The sequence below is a fragment of the Protopterus annectens genome, chromosome 2.part1 (assembly GCF_019279795.1).
Source record: "Protopterus annectens isolate FY-2018-M chromosome 2.part1, PAN1.0, whole genome shotgun sequence".
In the NCBI taxonomy this organism is placed as follows: Eukaryota; Metazoa; Chordata; order Ceratodontiformes; family Protopteridae; genus Protopterus; species Protopterus annectens.
Window position 1 is genome coordinate 821,025,619 of NC_056729.1, and position 20,482 is coordinate 821,046,100.

At 42.1% G+C, this 20,482-nt stretch overlaps 1 protein-coding gene across 1 annotated transcript in view; it reads left to right on the forward strand.

Moving 5' to 3' along the window:
• Positions 1–20,482, forward strand: part of ZDHHC2 (zinc finger DHHC-type palmitoyltransferase 2) — a 1,463,314-nt gene that overhangs the window by 527,774 nt on the left and 915,058 nt on the right. The gene's annotated exons all lie outside the window — the stretch shown is intronic.

Below are 20,482 nucleotides of genomic sequence, written 5' to 3' on the forward strand. Positions count from 1 at the left end.
AAAGCACAAAGACACAAGATAAGTTTTACATTAGACATAGCCTGGAACTATGAGAATGAACTACTACTTACAAATGCATCATAAAGGATGATTTGTTTAGCACTCTAAGTGAATAAATAGCTTAATTAATATAGGTAGTCATAAGCCTCTCCACAGCATAAGGGAATAAAGTTCTGACTTTGTTGCAGATGTGTTCAAATTATGGGTTAGGCACATATGGGAGATGACAGGGAAGGATGCAAGTGAGTGGCTGCTGCCAGTTTACTCATCCTGGGGAGGAGCCATCTCTGGCTCACTACATGAGTAACACCTAACAGAAACACTAGGTGTTTACTTAGAGGAGCTTCAGCCCACAAGGCCCCCCCCCCCCCGATGTAATGTGCAAGATGCACTGTGAGCTAAGAGAACAACTATAGTAAGTTTCACCATGCTACTGCATGGAAGGGGTGCTCTGCTGGGGGACACAGTAAGCCCACTCCCTTCTACATAACTCTTTTGTCACAAGTGGATGAGCTCGTTGGTGATTCCCATGGAAGAACAAAGCTCTTGTCTGCCTAAGAATCCCTGGCTTCCACAAGTATGGAATAAATGAGCTAATTTGGAGCAAACAGAATAGCCATCAGGCTTGGTCCTGCGGGCTGCAAAAAAAAAAAAAAAAAACAGAACAGTGCTCATATGTTAGAATTCGCCTGAACTCAACTCACACACACACACACACACACACACACACACACACACACACACACACAATAATCCATTACACTTACTTCAATCACGAATCCATTACACTTACTTCAGTCGCGAATCCATTACACTTACTTCAATCGCAAATCCATTACACTTACTTCAATCACGAATCAATTACACTTACTTCAATTGCGAATCCATTATACTTACTTCAATTGTTGCCTTGCAAGTAACACATACTCCATTGCTTGCCCACGATAATCCATTACACTTACTTCGAATCCATTGCTTGCCTTCTTCATCCATTACACTTACTTCAATCATTGTTTCCCGCTCGCAGCCAGCCGGACATGATGTGTGAGCTCACTTCCGACTGGCTGGTATGCTCCTTAAAGGAGCCAACACCCTTTAAATATGTATGTTTTTTTTTCAAAAAAGCTACCCCCCTTCTAAAAAATTTGTACTGAAATCAGTACAGTGCGTATGCCTCCCGACGTCCCTGGTTGAAGGACCAGCTCCAAGTACCTGACAGACCAGGCAATCTCCTAGTCAGAAGGGAGGAACAGAATAAAGACCAGTGAGGATGGAAGAAAGAGAAGGAGCCTTATGAAGCTTTTTAAAGGAGTATGACAACCCATGAAGAAAAGGCTTTGAGTGTTAAGCTGCAGGAAATACCCATTTATTTTATCGGAAGTAGTTAACTTCATTTGATCATCAACCTGTGGGTTTTGGATCCGATATGGATCCGAGCCGGCAGCTTTCCAAGCTAAGATCGAAGCTCTAAGCACATCCTCCTTACCCATACTACACTGCAACCTCCTTGCAACCCTTAAATCTCATTTGCCGCTGCTTCACCAAGACATGATCTTTTCTTTTTGGTCCAACTTAACTGTACGATCAAAGTTTGTGTGTGCATGGATAGTTTTACCCCCTTTCTTAACTTCTCCCTGGGTTTCCGCAAAAAAAAAAAAAAAAAAGTTAAAAGTTGTAAACTTTGTATTTTAGTGTAGGCCTCCAATTCCCGCCCTTGGTGTGTGTGTGTGTGTGTGTGTGTGTGTGTGTGTGTGTGTGTGTGTGTGTGTGTGTGTGTGTGTGTGTGTGTGTGTGTGTGCGCGCACGTGTTTATCTAGGTTCCTAGTTAGCCTTTGGTTGTTGTAGGGTGGTGATGTCGGACTCCCAGGAGCCGACTTTCTCTAAATGCACAGAGTGTAGCCATAAGCTGTCCCCGGCCAATGGCCACACTCTATGCATTGTGTGTTTAGGGGTTCTCCACCTTACTTCAGGCTGCAAAATTTGTGTGGCCTTTAACCCTAGGGCTCTGTGGGATCGCAGTGCCAAGTTGATTCTGGCTGGTCTTCTCCAGGCGGAATCGGAGGCTTCTTCTTCTAGAGCCACAGCTGTGGTCGTACCAGCTTCTGGTCCTCCTTCCCTGTCCGGGACTCTCACTCCCACTTCCAAATTGGGTGATAGAGAGGCTAGGAAGGAGAAGCACAGAGAAAAAGAAAGAGTAAGAGGAAAGGAGAGAGAGAGAGACAAGGATAGTGGTCGTAAGAGACCAGCGGATCCATTGGATCTGTCGCCCCCCGTTAAAGTGGTCTCTACCCCAGAAAAGGCTCCTAGGCCATCTTCCCCACAGCTCCATTCTCCTAGATTCTCCCTGGAGCCGTAGGAGGAGGTTCAGCCTGCACCGAGGTCGTCCTCGCATCAGCCCTCCCAGCCGGTGTTAGTGGTGACCTCCAGATCCACATGAAGCCTCTCGGAGGCTGACATGGACCGGATGATGAGAAGGTTCTTGCAGACTCAGTTGCAGGTGGAAGTGTTGCTGGCTCCCCTTCCCGCTGGACTGGGGAGTTGGGCTCTGATGTTTTCCCCAATAGCTCCTTCTCCAATCCATCCCTGGGTTTCGGAGTTCCTGGATCCGAGGAGCTCCGGAGTCAGGGGGTCGGCACTGATGGTTCCTCCATCCTTGACGCCGGCCATGCCCTTGAGTTTGTCGGATCCTATATCAGATCTGAGCTCTCGGAGCCGTGATCTGGGTGTTGGATCCAAGGGGATGAATGTGTCATCAGCTCTGTTGTGGTCAGGATATACCATCCCCCTGGGCCCGACTGTTCCGGGTACGGCTCCGATCCCTTCGTCGGATCTGAGGGGCATGGCTACTCGTCCAACTGCTTTCAGGGAAGCCAGTTCCCCTTTGGCCTTCGACGTGGTGAAGAGGATTCTCTCAGGAGGATCGAGATCCCTCACTCTTTCCTCAGACTCCGCCCCTGCTCCCTCACAGCTGAGTATGTCTTCTGTCATCCAGTCCTTTCAGGGACAGCCTGTGTCTGATAGTTTAATACACCCCAGACGGTTCCCCTTGAGGAATATGAAACTGTTTGTGAGCCCTCCCCAGAAAGTGACTCCGAGGAGGTCCCTAGCAAATGCCAGTGCAAGAGGAAGCACATGGACTCCCCCGAGTCCCTCACTGAAGATACCAACTTGGAGGAAGGGGAAGGCTCCCCCAAATTACCTCCCGAAGACGTCTCCTTCAGAGACATAATGGAAATCCTCCATCAGCGGGAAGGCTGGTCTGCCCAAAAGCCTTCCTCAGATGAGTCGGTATTCCTGGAGGCATTCGACGCAGGCCCATCTACCTCTTGGGTGTCCTCCCCAGCTGATTCTCTGGTGGACCTCATTACCACCAGAGCTTGGAAGGAACCAGACACTGTAGAGCCAATACCTAAATGGCTAGATAAAGTGTTGAGCCCTCCTACTGACAAGCCTGCATGGAGTAAGGGTTCCCCAGTTGATGCCATGGTGGTGGTGGTGGCCACCAAAAAGGAACTGGCACAGGAGAGTTCCTCGGTCCATCCTCTGGACAAGGAGTCTACCTTTGCTATAAGGGCACTGAACTATATGGCCCACGTGATTAGGCTTCAGAGTGACCTCGTGAAAGAGTATGCTGAGTCTCCCTTGGAGTCCATTTCGGCTGAGGATAAAAGTTCATTCTCGGCATGTATGGCCACACAAGTCGGTTACTAACAGGTCCATGCGATTACTCTCTCTTGCCACTGAGAGAGCCACTAGGGTGGCTGGGTCCAGCATTGCCATGAGGCGTCATGCCTGGCTCCAGCTTTGCGATTTTTCAGAACCTTTCAAGGCGTCCTTCGCAAATGCCCCTTTTGACGGTTTGACCCTGTTCGGGAAGATTGAGATATGCTAGTCCTGAGTGAGAAGGACGGGAATACGCTGTCGGCCATCAGGATCCACTTCCCTAACCCTCAATGGTCCTTTTCCAGGAATCAACGAGGGCAAAAGAAGTTGTGGTTCCGGAAGTCTCAACATTCCTGGAACGCTCCGGACTCCTTTTCCCCTAGAGGCAGAGTGGGACAAGGTGGACGCCGGCCCAGAGGGAGAGGGGGAAAGAAGAACTTCGGGTCATGGGAACCATTTTCAGATCAACCCAAGCAGCAGCCCTGAGAGGTTGCCAGACTGCTCCACTCTGGAGGCAGTCGGGGGACATTTTTTGAAGCACCTAACTCAATGGGAGTCCATAATGTTAGACCACTGGGTGCTTCGAATAATATCCAGAGGTTATTCCATTCCCTTTATGAACAGTCCCTTACCTCCAAGGCACCTCCCAGATGTTCCACCCGCTCAAAGGGAGGTGGCAGCTTTGGAAATAGAAAAGCTGCTAAACAAAAGAGTAACCCAGCCAGTCCCTCCAGACCAGTACAGATCAGGCATCTATTCCAGGTTCTTTTTGGTAAAGATGGAGGAATTGAGGCCAATTCTCGACCTATCCATGATGAACCTGTCCATTGCCAAGGAGAAGTTCCAGATGGTCACCTTACAATCCATCCTGCCATTCTTGCATGTGGAAGACTGGATGTGCTCCGTAGACCTCAATGATGCATACTACCATATTCTGATAGACAGGCGATCCTGGAGGTTTCTCCACTTTCAGCTAGGAGCCAATCACTACCAGTTCAGGGTCCTACCCTTCGGTCTCACCACAGCCCCCAGGGTGTTTACCAAGGTCATGGCAGTTGCAGCAGCCCACCTGAGGCTTCAGGGCATTCAGGTCTTTCTGTACCTGGACGATTGGCTCTTCGGCACCTCCTCCAGGCATGAACTTATTCAAGCCAGAAATTCCTTCCTTCAGCTGTCAGAATTACAAGGTATTACGATAAACCTTATGAAGTCCTCTCTTCAGCCTGTTCAGATCCTGGACTTGATAGGGGCGAGAATAGATTGTCTTCAGGCCAGGGTATTTTTGACTCCAGACAGACTTCGGAACCTGACCCTTCATGTCTTGCCACTTCTTCAGACCTCTTCACCCCCAGCAGAGCTAGTCCTGAGAGCCTTAGGGTCCATGGCAGCAGCTATAAATCTGGTTCCTTGTGCATGTCTGCACATGAGAGTGTTACAGTGGACGTTACAAGTTCAGTGGTCTCTGTTATACCAGCCCCTAAACCTCTGGATTCCTCTAAACAAGGTGTGCAAAGCTTCCCTCATGTGGTGGCTTCAATCCCAGGATCTGTGAGAAGGACGCCCCTTTATTGCATCCCCACCCCAAGCCACGGTGACCACGGATGCCTCCCATCTAGGGTGGGGGGCATTGCTCGGGCAGGACTATTCAAGGCATGTGTACCCCGAACGAGGCCATTCTGCATATCAATGTTCTGGAGATGAGGGCAGTCCTGTTAGCACTGCTGGCCCTTCATGCTTCTCTTCCTCTGGGAACGATTGCAATTCAGTCAGACAATATGTCAGTGGTCTGGTATATCAACAAACAGGGGGAACCAGGTCCTACCTGCTTTGTTGAGAGGCCATAAGAGTGTGGGAATGGGCGATCTCCACCAACCATTTTCTGATGGCAGCGCACATTCCGAGTCGGTCCAACATTTTAGCGGTCAAACTGAGCAAGACTATCCTTTTGCCCTACGAGTGGTCTTTGAACCCTTATGTAGCGGAACAGATATTCTTCAAGTGGGGTCAGCCTTGCTGCAATCTCTTCACATCGCCGTCCAACGCAAAGTGCAGAGAGTTTTTCACTCTAATTCCCCATCGGGGGAAGCCCCCAGAGATGCTCTTGTCCATGCTTGGCCACCTGGTCTTCTTTCTGCGTATCCCCCGCTACCTATCATGACAAAATTCTTGCAGAAAGCTTGGCGGTTGGGAAGCAGGATTATCCTCATAGCCCCATTCTGGCCTCGTCAAGTTTGGTTCCCTTGCCTACGGTCTCATCTAGTAGCTCCACCCTGGATATTGGATCCCATTCCGGATCTCTTTTTCCATCCCTCGGAAATTCCTCCCCCGAATCTGGACAGCCTCAAGCTTACTGCTTGGTTGCTCCAGTTCCATTAATTGCCAGGACTCCTGGTCTCTCTTTCCCCGTTTAGTCCATTCTGGTGGCAGCACACAAGTCCTCCACCCAAAAGGTGTACTGTAGTAAATGGAAGCGTTTCTCCATTTGGGCTTCTCAGAGAAATTTGGACCCATTTACCACTCCTGTTCCAGTGGTATTAGAATTTTTGTTTCAAATTTTCCAACAGGAGGCCAGCTCTTCCACTGTGAAGGTCCAGCTGGTGGCTATATCCCATTTTCATGTAGGAGAAAATTCAGGCTCTTTAGCTGCTGCTAGAATTTGTAAGACCTTCATCAAAGGTACCTTTTTGCTGAGACCTCCTATTAAGCATCCTTCCCCTCCGTGGGATTTGACCTTGGTTCTTCAGGCCTTAGTTGCCCCTCCATTTGAACCCGCAGTGTCAGTTGATTTAAAATTCTTGTCATGGAAGACAGCCTTCCTAGTCACCATCTCCTTGGCTAGAAGAGTGTCTGAATTTCAAGCCCTGTGTATGAAACCTCTATACTTAGTTTTCCATAAGGATAGGGTTTCCCTGAGGACAAATCCTTTTTTCCTCCCTAAAGTCACTTCAGAGTCAAATCAATCAGTCCATTAATCTCCCAGTATTCTTCTCTAATTTTCAGAACAAAGGGGAATACAAGCTTTATTTGCTGGATGTCCACAGACAGTTACTCTTTTATTTACATAGGACTAAACCCTTTTGTAAGTCTGATCAGCTATTTATTTCCTTTGCCACACCCTTTTTGGGGAAACCAGTTTCGAAGGTGACTCTTGCTAGATGGATTTCACTTTGTATTTTGCAGGTGTACAAGGATCATGGATTACCAGAACCAGACAGGGTTCATGCTCATTCTACTCATTCTATGGCTACTTCTGCTGCGTTCTGGTCCAGAGTTTCTCTGGATGACATTTGTTCAGCAGCTACCTGGGCTTCCTCTCACACTTTTATTACTCATTATAATGGACCTGGTATCTAGAGGAAGGGCTTCTTTTGGTTCTGCAGTGCTCCGGAATATCCTCCCATAAGGGCCTCCCAAGGTCTTTGGTAGATGGGAACTCTGTCCCACAGGTTGATGATCAAATGAAATTAACTACTTCAGATAAAAAAGTTATGTACTCACCATAACGTTCCATCTGAGTAGTTAGACTTCATTTGTCATCAACCTTCCCTCCCTCCTTCCCCCGACCATAGTTGTTTACAATAGTCCTTGGACTCAGATTTACTGGATCTTGTGAGCCTAGTCTGTGTGATCAGGTCAGGTCATGTCTCTTGGATTTATGTGTGTCAAGTTGTGGGTGGCAAATGCGATCTGAGGGTTGGAAGGAGGTTGCAGTGTAGTATGGATAAGGGGAGGAGCTTGGAGCTCAGATCTTAGCTTGGAAAGCTGCCGGCTCGGATCCATATCGGATCCGAAACCCACAGGTTGCTGACAAATGAAGTCTAACTACTCAACGTTATGGTGAGTACATAACTTCTTTATTTATTTATTTTATTTTACATTTGTTGACCAGGCTGGTCCAACTGGATATGTGTCCATTTTCAGCAGAGGCCTGGGGAGAAAAGCTCCAACGAACACAAATAATAGTTATTTTACATGACTGATTCTAAAAATACAGGTACATCTTTTAACAATTCTTTACATTTCTTTACATTGCTGGTTTAAGATTCTTTATACATGAAATGATTTAGGTAATAATACAGGAAGATGTTAGAGACTGACATGAGGATAATATATGATGATTTAGAGAATAATACAGGAAGATGTTAGGAATGACATGAGGTTAATATATGAAAACACACTTTCTTTAAAGGTTAACAGAGGAGCACCTACTTGGTACAGAAAGAGTAATATGTACCCAGTGATAAGTGAGGAAGTTAGTCAGGGTTAGCACAAGGGCATAACCAATGTGTTTTGAGGTATAGTTTCAGTTTGTTTTTAAAAAGTGTTATTGAGGAAAGCAAGGTCAGATCACTAGGGAGTGAGTTCCAGGTTTTGCCAACAGTGTTAGAGAACAAGGAGTCACCAGCCATGTTGTTGGTTTTGCTTAGTTGTACAAGTAGTTTGTTTGAAGAGCGTAGGGTGTTAAGATTATTGTAGGGGACGATAAGGTAAGTAAGTATTGGGGCATTAGTAGGTTAATACAGGATCTTGTGTGCAACTGTTATTTGGTTATATGTTATTTGGTTTTTATATATATATATATATATATATATATATATATATATATATATATATAGTTGTATGCCACAGATATTGGAGTAAGGAACTTGAAGAGATTAGGGTTACTGATATATTGCTTTGTAAGTATACAATATTGACCCAAAAGCTGATTAATGATAAACATGTATGGGATGGTCTACATAAACTGTATTATAACAGTATATCTTACCCTGTAAATGTAATAGTGCATCAGATCACAAAGGTGAATGTAGAAAAGTGAATTAGTGAGGTAAAAGTTAACCAATTGGAAACTGAATTAATGGGCTATTTGTGAAGTGAATGGATTAGTGTGGAGATCCAAATACAGGTAGTATCATAACATGTTCCCCAGATTAAGAAGTAAAAAGTGGAGTAGAAGGCATTTAAAGAAGATTTACCACATGGTGATGCTCTGGATCCTTCTGCAAGAGACCTATACTAAAGTCCAGTAGAAGCTGCAATGCAAAGGAAGAAGCATGAAACAATGACAACTCTGATGTAGGTAATATTGGGGCATGATGGGTCAATGGGTCCCCATATGGAGGAGCAGCAGATGAAGCAGGATGCATCTGAAGAGGATTTGTCACTGGAAGAATTTTTTGAAGATTGTGTAGAATACTTGTAGGAAGCAAAGAGCAAAAAAGATGTTCTCAGTCCAGAAGAAAATGGTTTAAGGAAAGACCTGCTTCATTTAATACAGATGGATAGACATATTAAGATAGATAAAAGAATTAGATTACAGAAAGTAAATAAGACACAACATTTTAGAAGTCTGATAAAACAGGTGAACACTGATCAAGACTGCTAAGAGAAATGCATGAGATATAATAGAAATAAATAGGATTTATTGCAGTGCAGCTAAACTAATAATGGATAAAGTATTACTACAAAACATGGAATAACAATGGAAAGGAAGGGAACAAGCAGACTGCCACCACGAAAGCACCAAACAGAGAAAAATGTAAAACAAGTAAAACAAGAAGTATTACTATTAAAGAAAGAGAGATGTGGTAAAAGCAACACACAGTATCAAAAACAGACAAGGATTTTTATACACATTTTCATTGGGTAATGTATAATTATCAACCATGGGATGGGTATGGACACTCTATAACAAATGGGGTAGGTAATTTTGAGCAAAAATAAAAGCTAGGCTTAAAATGGTCTGCAAGGCAGTTAGCCTAGTATTTATCTATGAACCTAAACTCTATTAATAAACTAAAAATATCAGCACAAGCAGAAAAATGTCATTACTGACCCAAAAGGTTTTATAGAGAATGGGGGGGGGGGGCAAATGAAATACAAATAAGTAGTAGGTACATTTTGGGGAAGTATTTATGAAGACCTTGTTGAATGCAACAAATTTGCTGAATGGGTAGAAGAATTAAAAGGCACAATGAGCTCTAATGTAGATGATATGAAATATGGTGAAGTAAGAGCTAGAGAAATTGAGATAACATTAAGAAAAGCTTCTAACTTCTGGTTAAAAGCATTTCTCTCACATGTCCAGATTTCACCTCATAATATTGGTCTGTTCCTCATACAATATGTGATTTTCTGACATACCACTGGGGACTGCAGTCATTAAATGATGACAAGCATTTGATTTTTAGACTTCATACCCTTCAGAAAATGCACGCTAACACAAAAGCTGTAATTTTAGCAACAAGTTTATAAGAGCAATATTTAAAGTGTGTCCATATTTTTGGGCCTTTGTTCCCCCATTATTTTTGCCTTTGTTCATATTTCTCTCTCTAAGAGGTTGAAAGTTATGGGTAAAGGCATTAGCATCTTTAAACAAAGATTTAGCCCTAAGCAAGAATAGGTTCATAGGTGTGTACTAGCCTAATGGCCCTGGATCCTTTACAAGCCTAGCCCAGAGGATTACCCTGACATTGTGCCACCCGACCTTAGTTCCCAGTGCCTCTGTCGAATAAAGCCACTGGATTGATCCCTGGGATGAATTTTCTATTTCCTATCCACTCATCAAGATTTCTCTTGAAGAGGGCCAGTGAGGTGCTCTGCTTGACATGTATGGGAAGTCTATTCCATACCATGGTCAGTCTCTGGGTTATGAAACTGTCCCTCCAGCATGTTCTGTTGATTGTGATAATGAGGTTGAGGTCTCCGGAGCATGTTGTGTGGAGGGATTTCTTTAGATGTAGCATTTCTAACAGAGTTGGGTCAGACATGGCTTTGTATGTCAAGCAGAGATCACCTCTAAGTAGGCAATATGAGACAGAGAATAGTTGGAGTTGTTTTAGTCTGTCCATATAGTACAAATAGTTAAGGCCTAGGATCCTCTTTGTGAGGTACTTTTGTGGCCTCTCCAGTTGTTGCAGGTGTTTACTATCCCAAACAGACACAAACTTAGTTAACAACAGGAAAAATTATTATTCTCCTTAAGTGTGAACCTGAAAGTCATCTTAAGAACTATAAATATTTCTGTTATAAACTTAGCTGCTAGAGTAACAGGTTTTTTATTAGCGTGCATTTTTGAAAGATATACAATCTTAAATCAAAATGTGTATCATTACTAAGTGACTTCAAACCTAAGTGATTTGCCAGAAAACCACAAATTTGTATCTGGAACAGACCAAAAATATGAGGCAAAAATCTGGACAGTTGAGAGGTATGTAATCCATTAAACTGTTAAATTAACAGATTAGACTATGGCTATAATTTGGATCCAGTCACCAACCTTGTTTAAAGACTTCTAATCTACTTTTTGTTGATGACTTAAATTATATAGTTCATTAGCTAAGGAGTTAAAAGGACAACTATAAATGATTAAAACTTTTTCAGATGATATAAGAATGATATTTGGTCTTGATGAATGTGCAAAAGCAACATTTAATAAAGGAAAGCTGCAGCATCAAGAAAGTATTAACCTGGGACTGGAATATGATATAAGGGAACGTGAACAGGATGGAGTGCATAAATATTTGAGAAAAGATGAGAGGTCATCAATAAAATATGAACAAATGAGAATAAATCTCAGTAAATAATGCTTCTGAATATTAAAACTAATATTAAAAACTGCCTTGACATCTGGGAGAAAAGTTTAAGGTATACATCAATTTGCTCTTCTTATTCGAACTTACAGCTTTGGGTGATTGATTGGCCCCAAAAAGCATTGAATCAATTGGTCATGGAAACAAGAAAAAATATTTATGTTTATGAGTGATATATAAAAATCTGTATATACCAAGATTATGTATTCCTTGCTCTTTCAGAGGTATGGGCCTCCTCAAAATTGAATACATGTATGGATCTACATTCATGAGACTGCATACATAACTGCTGATTTCATCAGATCCAAATGTAATGAAAGTTTTAAAACATGAGGAGAAGAAGCCTAGGATGACATCTTTACTTAGTTTAGCAGAAGCATTTTGGAATAAAGCGGGAATGGAAATCAAACCAGAAGTAGATAAAAATCAGACAGCAACTGAATGTGCCAAAAAACAAAAACAAAATAATGAATATAAAGAAAATGATCAGTTGAGAATAAAAAAAGATCTGGACAATCCACAGATTTAGTAGTAAGTAGAGAGATCTTCTGAAACAACCTCTTGTTGACCAATATTTGATGCAGGAATAATTAATGAAAGGTGAATCAAAACCAAAAGATGAAAGGTTTATAATGGCAGCCTAGGGTAGTGACCTAGGCACATGTTGGTTTACAAAATCCATTTAATGTACTGGAGAAACAGACAGATGCAGGCTCTGTAAAACAAAATTGGTAACAATTGCATATCTTGTTATTGGGTGCAATACAGTCATGGCAGAGGACCTGTATGTAGAAAGGTGAAATAATGTGGCAAGATTTCTGCAATGAGGATTGCACAAACACTACACTATAGAAGTAGCTGAGAAGTGTTGGAAATGTAAACCACAAAGCATAATAGAGAAGTATGAAGTTTATATTACACGGGATCACCCATTACCAACAGTTCAAAAAATAGATGCAAGAAAACCAGATCTAGTGATCCATGAAAAGAGGAAAAAACTGCACTGATTGCTGTGTCTTATGTACGGAGAGACATAAAGTTATAAAGTACCAGAATTTGCAAACAGAAATGAAAGCAATGCAAAAGAAAGATACCCAGACAGTTCCAATAGTAGTAGGAGCAACAGATGTAATAAAAAAGAGTTTACAATCATATTTAAATATGCTACCAGTACATGCAATGCTATATGGATTACATTAGACGGCATTTCTGGGCACAGTGTTGATGAGGAGAAGAGAACCCCTGAGCTAATATCAAAGAATGAAGTAATACATTAACTATAATCATATCCTGACTTAGGAATGGGGTCCATTCCCATCATGCTATTAGAAACCCAAAACATGTGGAGAAATTAAACTGTGTATAGTCTATTTCTTTAATATTTGATTATATTTTGTAATAGCATTTATGACGTTTGCATTGCAGTAGTCAACACCTATACAAAATGGTTAATAACTTTAAGTTTACAGTGGAGCAGAATGATGTTTATTTGACCCTGCACAATAATACATGTCTCATACCAATCTACAGTTTTAGACTGGAATATTCCAGTGATAAAATGATTTATGCTATTGGAAGTACTTGGTCCGAGGGAATATTCATGAATACCATAAGAATGTGATCTTCACGCACTATTATCCTTCATTGCAATAATGTCTGCTCATCACTCATTCAAACAGAGGTTGCTATGGTTACTGTGGTATGTGTATGCAGAAAAGTAGTCACCTGGACTGGCATACCACAATAGGTAAGACCTGCATGAGAACTGTAGATGTAGGAAATCTCTATTAATAAATTATTGCTAGTTATATGATGAAATAACTTGTAACATTTACAAGTCACAATGCAGCCCAGTGGAAAGGTCTTCTAATCTTTTGTTAAACATGGTAGAGTTGGCAAATGGCACAAGAGATCTGTACTTAAAAGCATTTATACTCTGCAAATATGATATGATTGTCTGAGGTCATATCTTTAAAAAATGGGAAGTTCTAGCACTTCAGTCCTCCACTTTATTCATCTGCTTTTACTGTATTTATGTTTCTTCCTACTTTATTAATTTATTTTGCTTTTGCTGCTTGTTCTTAAAAGTACTTAATTGCATTTATTCTTGTGCATGTATTACTTCTTGTTAGTAGCCTAATTAAATTGTAACTGTTATTCTAAGCCTTTGGTTTACACACTTGGACCTCAGACCAGTTGTTTTACATTAAGAAGGTGTGGTCTGCACTCTTGTGGGAGGAAAGGGTAGATTCTGCCCTTCTGAGCTGTGAGTTTCTGGTTAGAGGCTTATTGTGCCTGCTTATTTGAACTGTTTCTTTCTGAAACTGGTACGCCTTGTTTGCTGTAGCATAGACTAGATTCAGACCTGCTGAATCTAGCTTTGTATAACTTGAGCATTTATCCAGGCCATCTTTTTTTGGAGAAGTTTCCTCTGCACCCTAGTGGCAGGAGTGTGCAGTTAGAACCTGTCTGATCAAAGACTGCTGGAACGGGGCTCAGTTTTTAGCTCTTATTGGTCAATTGGTTAATTTGTTTAAATCAATTTGCTCATTTGCTAGTGTTAAAAAAAATACACTTTATGCATCATCACTTAGTTAGGGTTAAACTATTCCCGGCGCCATAAAATCTGGTTTACAAATGTTCCCTTAGAACTAGTCATTTTTTTTAGTTTTAGCACTCAAATCTGTTTTTTTTGAGCTCAGCACTTGTTCAGAACTCATAAGCACTAAATAAGCTACTAATTACTACAGCACTCAACTTTCTCACTTATCTAGAGGAAAACAGTTTTTAGTACAGGCATGTCTAATGGTCAGCTCCAGGTGTTTTCTCCTGTCTACCTGATGAATATGGGCATCTTGTGGGCAATGCAGCAATTGCCTCATGTACCTCCTACCACCCAACACTACAACCTGTGAGAGATGCACTTATATAGCCAAACTGGAAGCAAAGCTCTCTTCAGCCAAGACTGGACTAGACAGTCAAGAGGAGAAGGTAAACACTTTCACCACACCACAATCATCACATAGTCCCTCAAAATCTACACCACCAAAATCCACACATAGAAACACAAAAACATTCGCGGAGGTTCTTAGTAATAATTTGCTCAAGCAAATGAGACCTCCTAAGCAGAAACGCAAGCAACCTCCACCCCCCCCAACACAACGCAAATGACACATAGCCCACAGACTCAGTGTGGCAATCAACCACAGTCCATGAGGCAAAACAACGTACCCAACACACTAGTAATAGATGACTCTATAGTCAGGCACACTGATGTCCCACTCACCAGGCAAAACAAGGAGAAGGTTACTGTCAGCTGCCAGTCGGGTGCCAGGATTTGTCACATAACCCATGCACTCAGGTCACTCCACAACAAGTACAAATATGACTCTGTCATTGTCCGTGTTGGTGTGACCTGAGATGTACCTCACTGTACTACATGAAAAGAGACATGGAAGAGCTCTCCGATCTTGTAGCCCAGACAGGTATGACCCTAGCTCTGAGTAGCATTCTGCCATCACCTAGAATGATACCGCAGTACAAGGACAAAATGATTGACTTCAACAATTGGCTAAGCTTCTGGTGTCATTCTAAGGGGATCTAGTATCTGTTTGCCTGGGATGACATGATCGACAGACCACGATGCTTTGCCAGAGATGGCTTGCACCTGTTGCCCTTGGGATTCTGGATACTGGCTAAGGCTCTTGCCACCCCTATAGTGCCTTTTTAGGCAAGGTTCAAATGACAAATTCACCACCATAACAGGTACAAGCAAGCAAAATCTGAGGGTAATGCTACTTAATGCTAGAAGTCTAAACCTCAAAATGCACTCATTCGAGACACTCCTTAAAATGGAGAACATTGACATCTGTGCAGTGTCAGACACCTGGTTCAAGGCTGCAGAGAGCACCCCTGCATTAACAGGCTATAATTCATACCACACCTTTCGGCCACCTAACCTGGACTGAAACGCTAAAGGCGGAGATGTGTCCACATTCATTAAGGATAGCCACACCTCCAGGCTAGTTGCTCAGCATAATGCATCTGAGATTATCCAAGGGCAACTAACTCTGGGAAAGGCCACAATCCAAATTGTAGCTTGCAACAGATTCCCCCACCATGCCCCAGGATTCCCACTCCTCATTTCTTGATACACTGGAAAATATTAAGGTACAACCCAACACCCTAATAATGGGTGATTTCAACTACCCCATCAACTGGGAAAACTACTCATGTACCAACTCTTTTGCTCAACGTTTTCTGGAATTCATAAATTCCAATGCCTTGGATCAAAATATCCACACCTCCACCAGGGGCAGCAATATCCTAGACCTGGTCATTACCAACATGGGTGACTGGTGTTCCACACCAAAGGTCAATTCCTCATTGGTCATATCTGACCACAAGCTAATCACCCTAGACATCCACATCCCACTCACACCCCCCATTAGGGAAACTACCATAAAAAATTTCTCCAAAGCCAACTTCACACTTCTTAAGACGGAAGTGGCAAACTTCACGACACCCATGCAGATGGACAATAGAGGTACAACTGCTAAATACTACACAATTGCACTTTATAAGCACTTACACGAGTGCATGGCTCACGCTATCCCTAACAGAACCAAGATACTATCCTCCAAAAAAATTAAGCGAATCTGGTGGTCCCCTACCATAAACAAACTCTGCAACAGAAGAAAGAAACTGTGGCAGAAAAGAGTAAAATCCGATGATTAGAGGAACTCCATGGTCAGCTTCAGTAAGAAGCTGAGAACCCTCATAAAATCCTCCAAAGCTAGTTATGAAAACAAAATCACCACTGATTCTAAAGACAACCACAAAGCATTCTATAGCTATGTCAAGAATCTCAATGGCAACACTCAGATCTGCTCTCAATTACAGCACAATGGCACTAAATATACAGAACCAACTGATATTACCAACATCCTGTCAGATAGATTCAGTGCTAACTTTACCCCCTCTCACCCCCTAAAGGGCCCATCTCTATACTGGAAGAATGCAAAGTTCCTGTAATCACGGATGCACAGGTAAAAACCACACTCGCCAAAGCCAGGAACACAGCATCCATGGGACCTGACAACATCACAGGCTGTGTTCTACATGGACTACAGAATGAACTGGCACCCCACCTACGTACCATGTTCAATCATAGCTTCACCTCAGGCTTTGTGCCCACTGAATGGTGCACAGCAATGGTTATCCCACTCCACAAAGGGGGATCCACCACGGACCCTGGGAACTACCACTCCATTAGCCTGACGAGCCTGGTCTGCAAGGTCATGGAACATATCATCATGGAACTTATAAACAAAGACATTGGTAATCTCCAAACTCTGGATCCCACCCAGTTCAGGTTTGTAAAAGGCAGATCATGTCTCCTAAACCTGATAGACTTCTTTGAAGCAGTCACCAAAGCCGTAGATGAGGGTAAGGTGGTTCACACAGCCTATCTAGATCTCGCCAAGGCTTTTGATACCAGCCCCCACTCTGGAATTATAGATAAACTCACTAAACTAGGTATAAATCCCTATGTCACAAGATGGGTTGCCAACTGGCTCACTGACAGAACCCACATTGTGAAAGTAGCAGACTCCAAATCTGACTTCAGACCACTGACAAGTGGAGTACCACAAGGTTCAATCCTGGGTTCTCTCCTGTTTGGTATCTACTTTTCTGAAGTACAGACTAACACAGAAGGTCTTTGGCTAATGAAGTTCACAGATGACTGCAAACTAGGAGCCATAATCGAAACTCCTAATGATGTGGACATCCTACAGAAGGGCCTCACTGAGACAGATGCCTGGTGTCAAAGCCATGGCCTCAAGCTTAGTGCCAAAAAGGGCATTGTCATCTCCTTTGGTAAAAACTCTGTACCCATGAACTACCACATAGGCGGTAGTAAACTTAACACCAAAAGTGTGATAAGAGACCTTGGGACACAGGTGGACAGTAGTCTCTCCTTTGATAATCACATCACCACAGTAGTTAGGAAATCCTTCTACGTGGCACACCTCATCACAAAAGGTTTTTCATCCAGGAAAAAAAGAGGTCATTGTTCCCCTCACTCGTCACTCATTAGACCCATTATAGAGTACAATGCCCCTTTTGGTATGTACCTCACAAGACATCTACAACAACTGGAAAGGCCGCAGAAATACCTCACAATGAGGATTACTGGCCTCAAACAGAGGCCCTATGCAGACCGTCTCAAATATCTCCAGCTTTACTCCATTGCATATTGCCTACTCAGAGGCGATCTCTGCCTAACATACAAAGTTATGTCAAACCCAGAGCTGTTGGACATGCTCCACTTAAAGGAATCCCACTCCCTCCGAGCTACATGCTCTAGGGACCTAAACCTTGTCACCACAATAAACATAACATGCTGGAGGGATAGATTCCTGTCCCAGAGACTTCCCATACTCTGGAACAAACTACCTATTTATATCAAACAAAGCTCCTCATTAGCACTTTTCAAGAACAACCTTGATGATTGGATGGGAAATAGGAAATTCAACCTGGGGATCACTTCTGTGGCTCTGCTCGACAGTGGCACAGGAAAATAATTTTCCTGGGTGGCGAAAGCCATGGTACCTTTTTGGCTAGGCTTATATAGGCCCTAGGGCCAATAGCCTAGTACCTACCTATGAACCTATGAATATATGAGACTGTTGCTACACTTGAGGAAAGGTAAAAAATGAGGTGTGTTGTCAAGAATGTTGAGTAGGAAGGCAGAAGGGATATATGTCAGAGATAACAAACATTTAATGGCAGTATCTGGACACTCTTGAGGCAACCGCTGTCATGAATTACCAAGGAGAGTCATAGCTCATCCAGAAAACTGTTGTTATTTTCAGCCTTTATTTCCTGTTGGGCTGAATCTCAATGAATCACGTACCCACTGCCTTGAAGCTATAAAGTAGGTGGAAACAATTATACTAAAGTCATTTATTTTATGGGGGAATATATTGTAGACAAAGTAGATTTCTCTTTCAGAAAGACAGGAAAACATTACATTTATGTAGTTAAATCAGAGTCACGTGAGAGAATGGAGCTACCACCTGGGACTATAAAATCAGGTGGTGTATTTTATAGTGTACCCTTCAGAAGAAAGAGGTATGATTGGGGGTTGCCTTCCTATGTGTTTGTGTAGACTGTAAATGTACTGAGGAATCCATTTAAAAAGATCTTTGTTTGCAACATGTGATAAAAGATTCATTCTCATTTCTTTTGCTTCCATCAAACACCATGACAGTAGCATTTGAAATTAATACAGATGGGATTCAGTCTGGACATTTTGGGGGAAGATATACCCCAGGGATTACTTCAGTGTCACTGCTTGACAGAGGCACAGAAAAATGATAGGCATAGTTTTTATTCAAACTAAAGGGGTGGCGAAAGCCACATAACTATGGGCTAGGCTTATAAATGCCCTTGGGCAGATAGCCTAGTATGAACCTATGAACCTATGAACCTATGACTGTCTTGATAAGAACTGCCCCAGTAACCATTTTAGGCAGGAAAGTGGTGAACGGGTTAGGTATGCAAAGTAAAATGGAGTGAAATAATTTTCACAAGTATTAAGTATGTATACTTCACAGGCACCACTAGAAGTGATGCAAGAGGAATCTTGAGTAAGGTACTAGCTTTTTGAGAAAGTATGCTTGTCGTGTTAGTAGACTGGAATATTGCTTGTCACACATTGGAAACCCTCAGAACTCTAGAAAATAAGGGGATTTTTAGGACAAAGAAATTTTGTTTAAGGTATTGTAAGATGATGGGTCTAGCTGATGTCATACAGATACTATTTTCATGCATAAAGGTTATCCTGGACAAATTAGTGGTTATAGTGCATCAAATTAATATAATAGAGGAGATGTACCCACTAAATTATTTTGGAATATAAGTCACAACCATTACAATTAAAAGAAGTGCTGGTTTGTAAGGCTATGACCATTCATCACTTCATGTAGTAGATCTTGAGAATTTATGACTTAGTTGGAGGTCAAGTGCATAATGGGACAAGGCTATTGAGTGTCCCAGTGAATATTTGGACAGCTAAGGGAATTATAAGAGAAATGATGCAACAAGTAACATTAAAAAATTGAAAACATAGAATGGAACATGTGAACATATGTGCAAACTGGGTAGATAACCTGCAGGAGGATACAGTACATGGAGCCGATGACTAAAAGAGCTTGGTAAAGAAAGGAATTAGATTTATTCAGTTTTGGATAGAAAGGAATAGTTCATAAAAGAAAATTTGAAGCTGAGCTACTTTGAGAATACACCAGTCTCTCAGAGGTCTGTTGCATTATACCTACAGCAGATGAAAGGGGAAAGGCTAATGGCCAAAATATGAGGGAAAGATAATGGTCAATTTAGTAAAGAAATCTTAGGTAATTTGAAGGGCTTTTGCAAGATTTATCAAATACTATTTGTTATCATTATTATTATTATTATTATTATTATTATTATTATTATTATTATTATTAGTGCTGAAGAAAAGAAACCTTGGGGTGAGGAAAGGACATTGCCTGACTGACAGGGATTACAGTTTGCTAAACTGACCAAAGAACAGACAGATCATTTCTAGCTCTATGTCTGAAAGAGGAAATAGAGAAAGTATGTAATTCCCAAAATAAGGTAAGCCCACAGGTACAGAAGGCATCCCTAAAGAAAAATTATTTCATAGAGCTTTCGTGTGTCAAATGCCCACAAGCAATTGGAAACAGCATCTGGTTGCTAACAATCAGACATGTCTCCGACACTGTGACTAAACCCACTCCCAAAAAAAATGCAGTGCTTCTTACTGAAATTTGTACACCTTGTTTGCTGTAGCATAGACTAGATCCAGGCCTGCTGAATCTAGCTTTGTTTGTATAACTTGAGCACTAATCCAGGCATTCTTTAAAGTATTCAATTGTATTTATTACTGCTTGGTAGTAACTTGATTAAAGCATGGCTATCATTCTCAGTCTTTTGGATTAAGCACTTGGGCTTCAGACCAGTTGTTTTACATTAGGAAGGTTTGTGGCCTGCACTGTGGTGGCAGGACAGGTAGCTTATATCCTTCTAAGTTGGGAACAGCTGATTGAGGGCTCAGTGTCTGTTATTCTAAAAGTGTATTAGTTCTGGTTTAAGCACTTGGGCTTCAGGCCAGTTATTTTACATTAAGAAGGTTCGTGGTCTGCACTCTTGTGGGA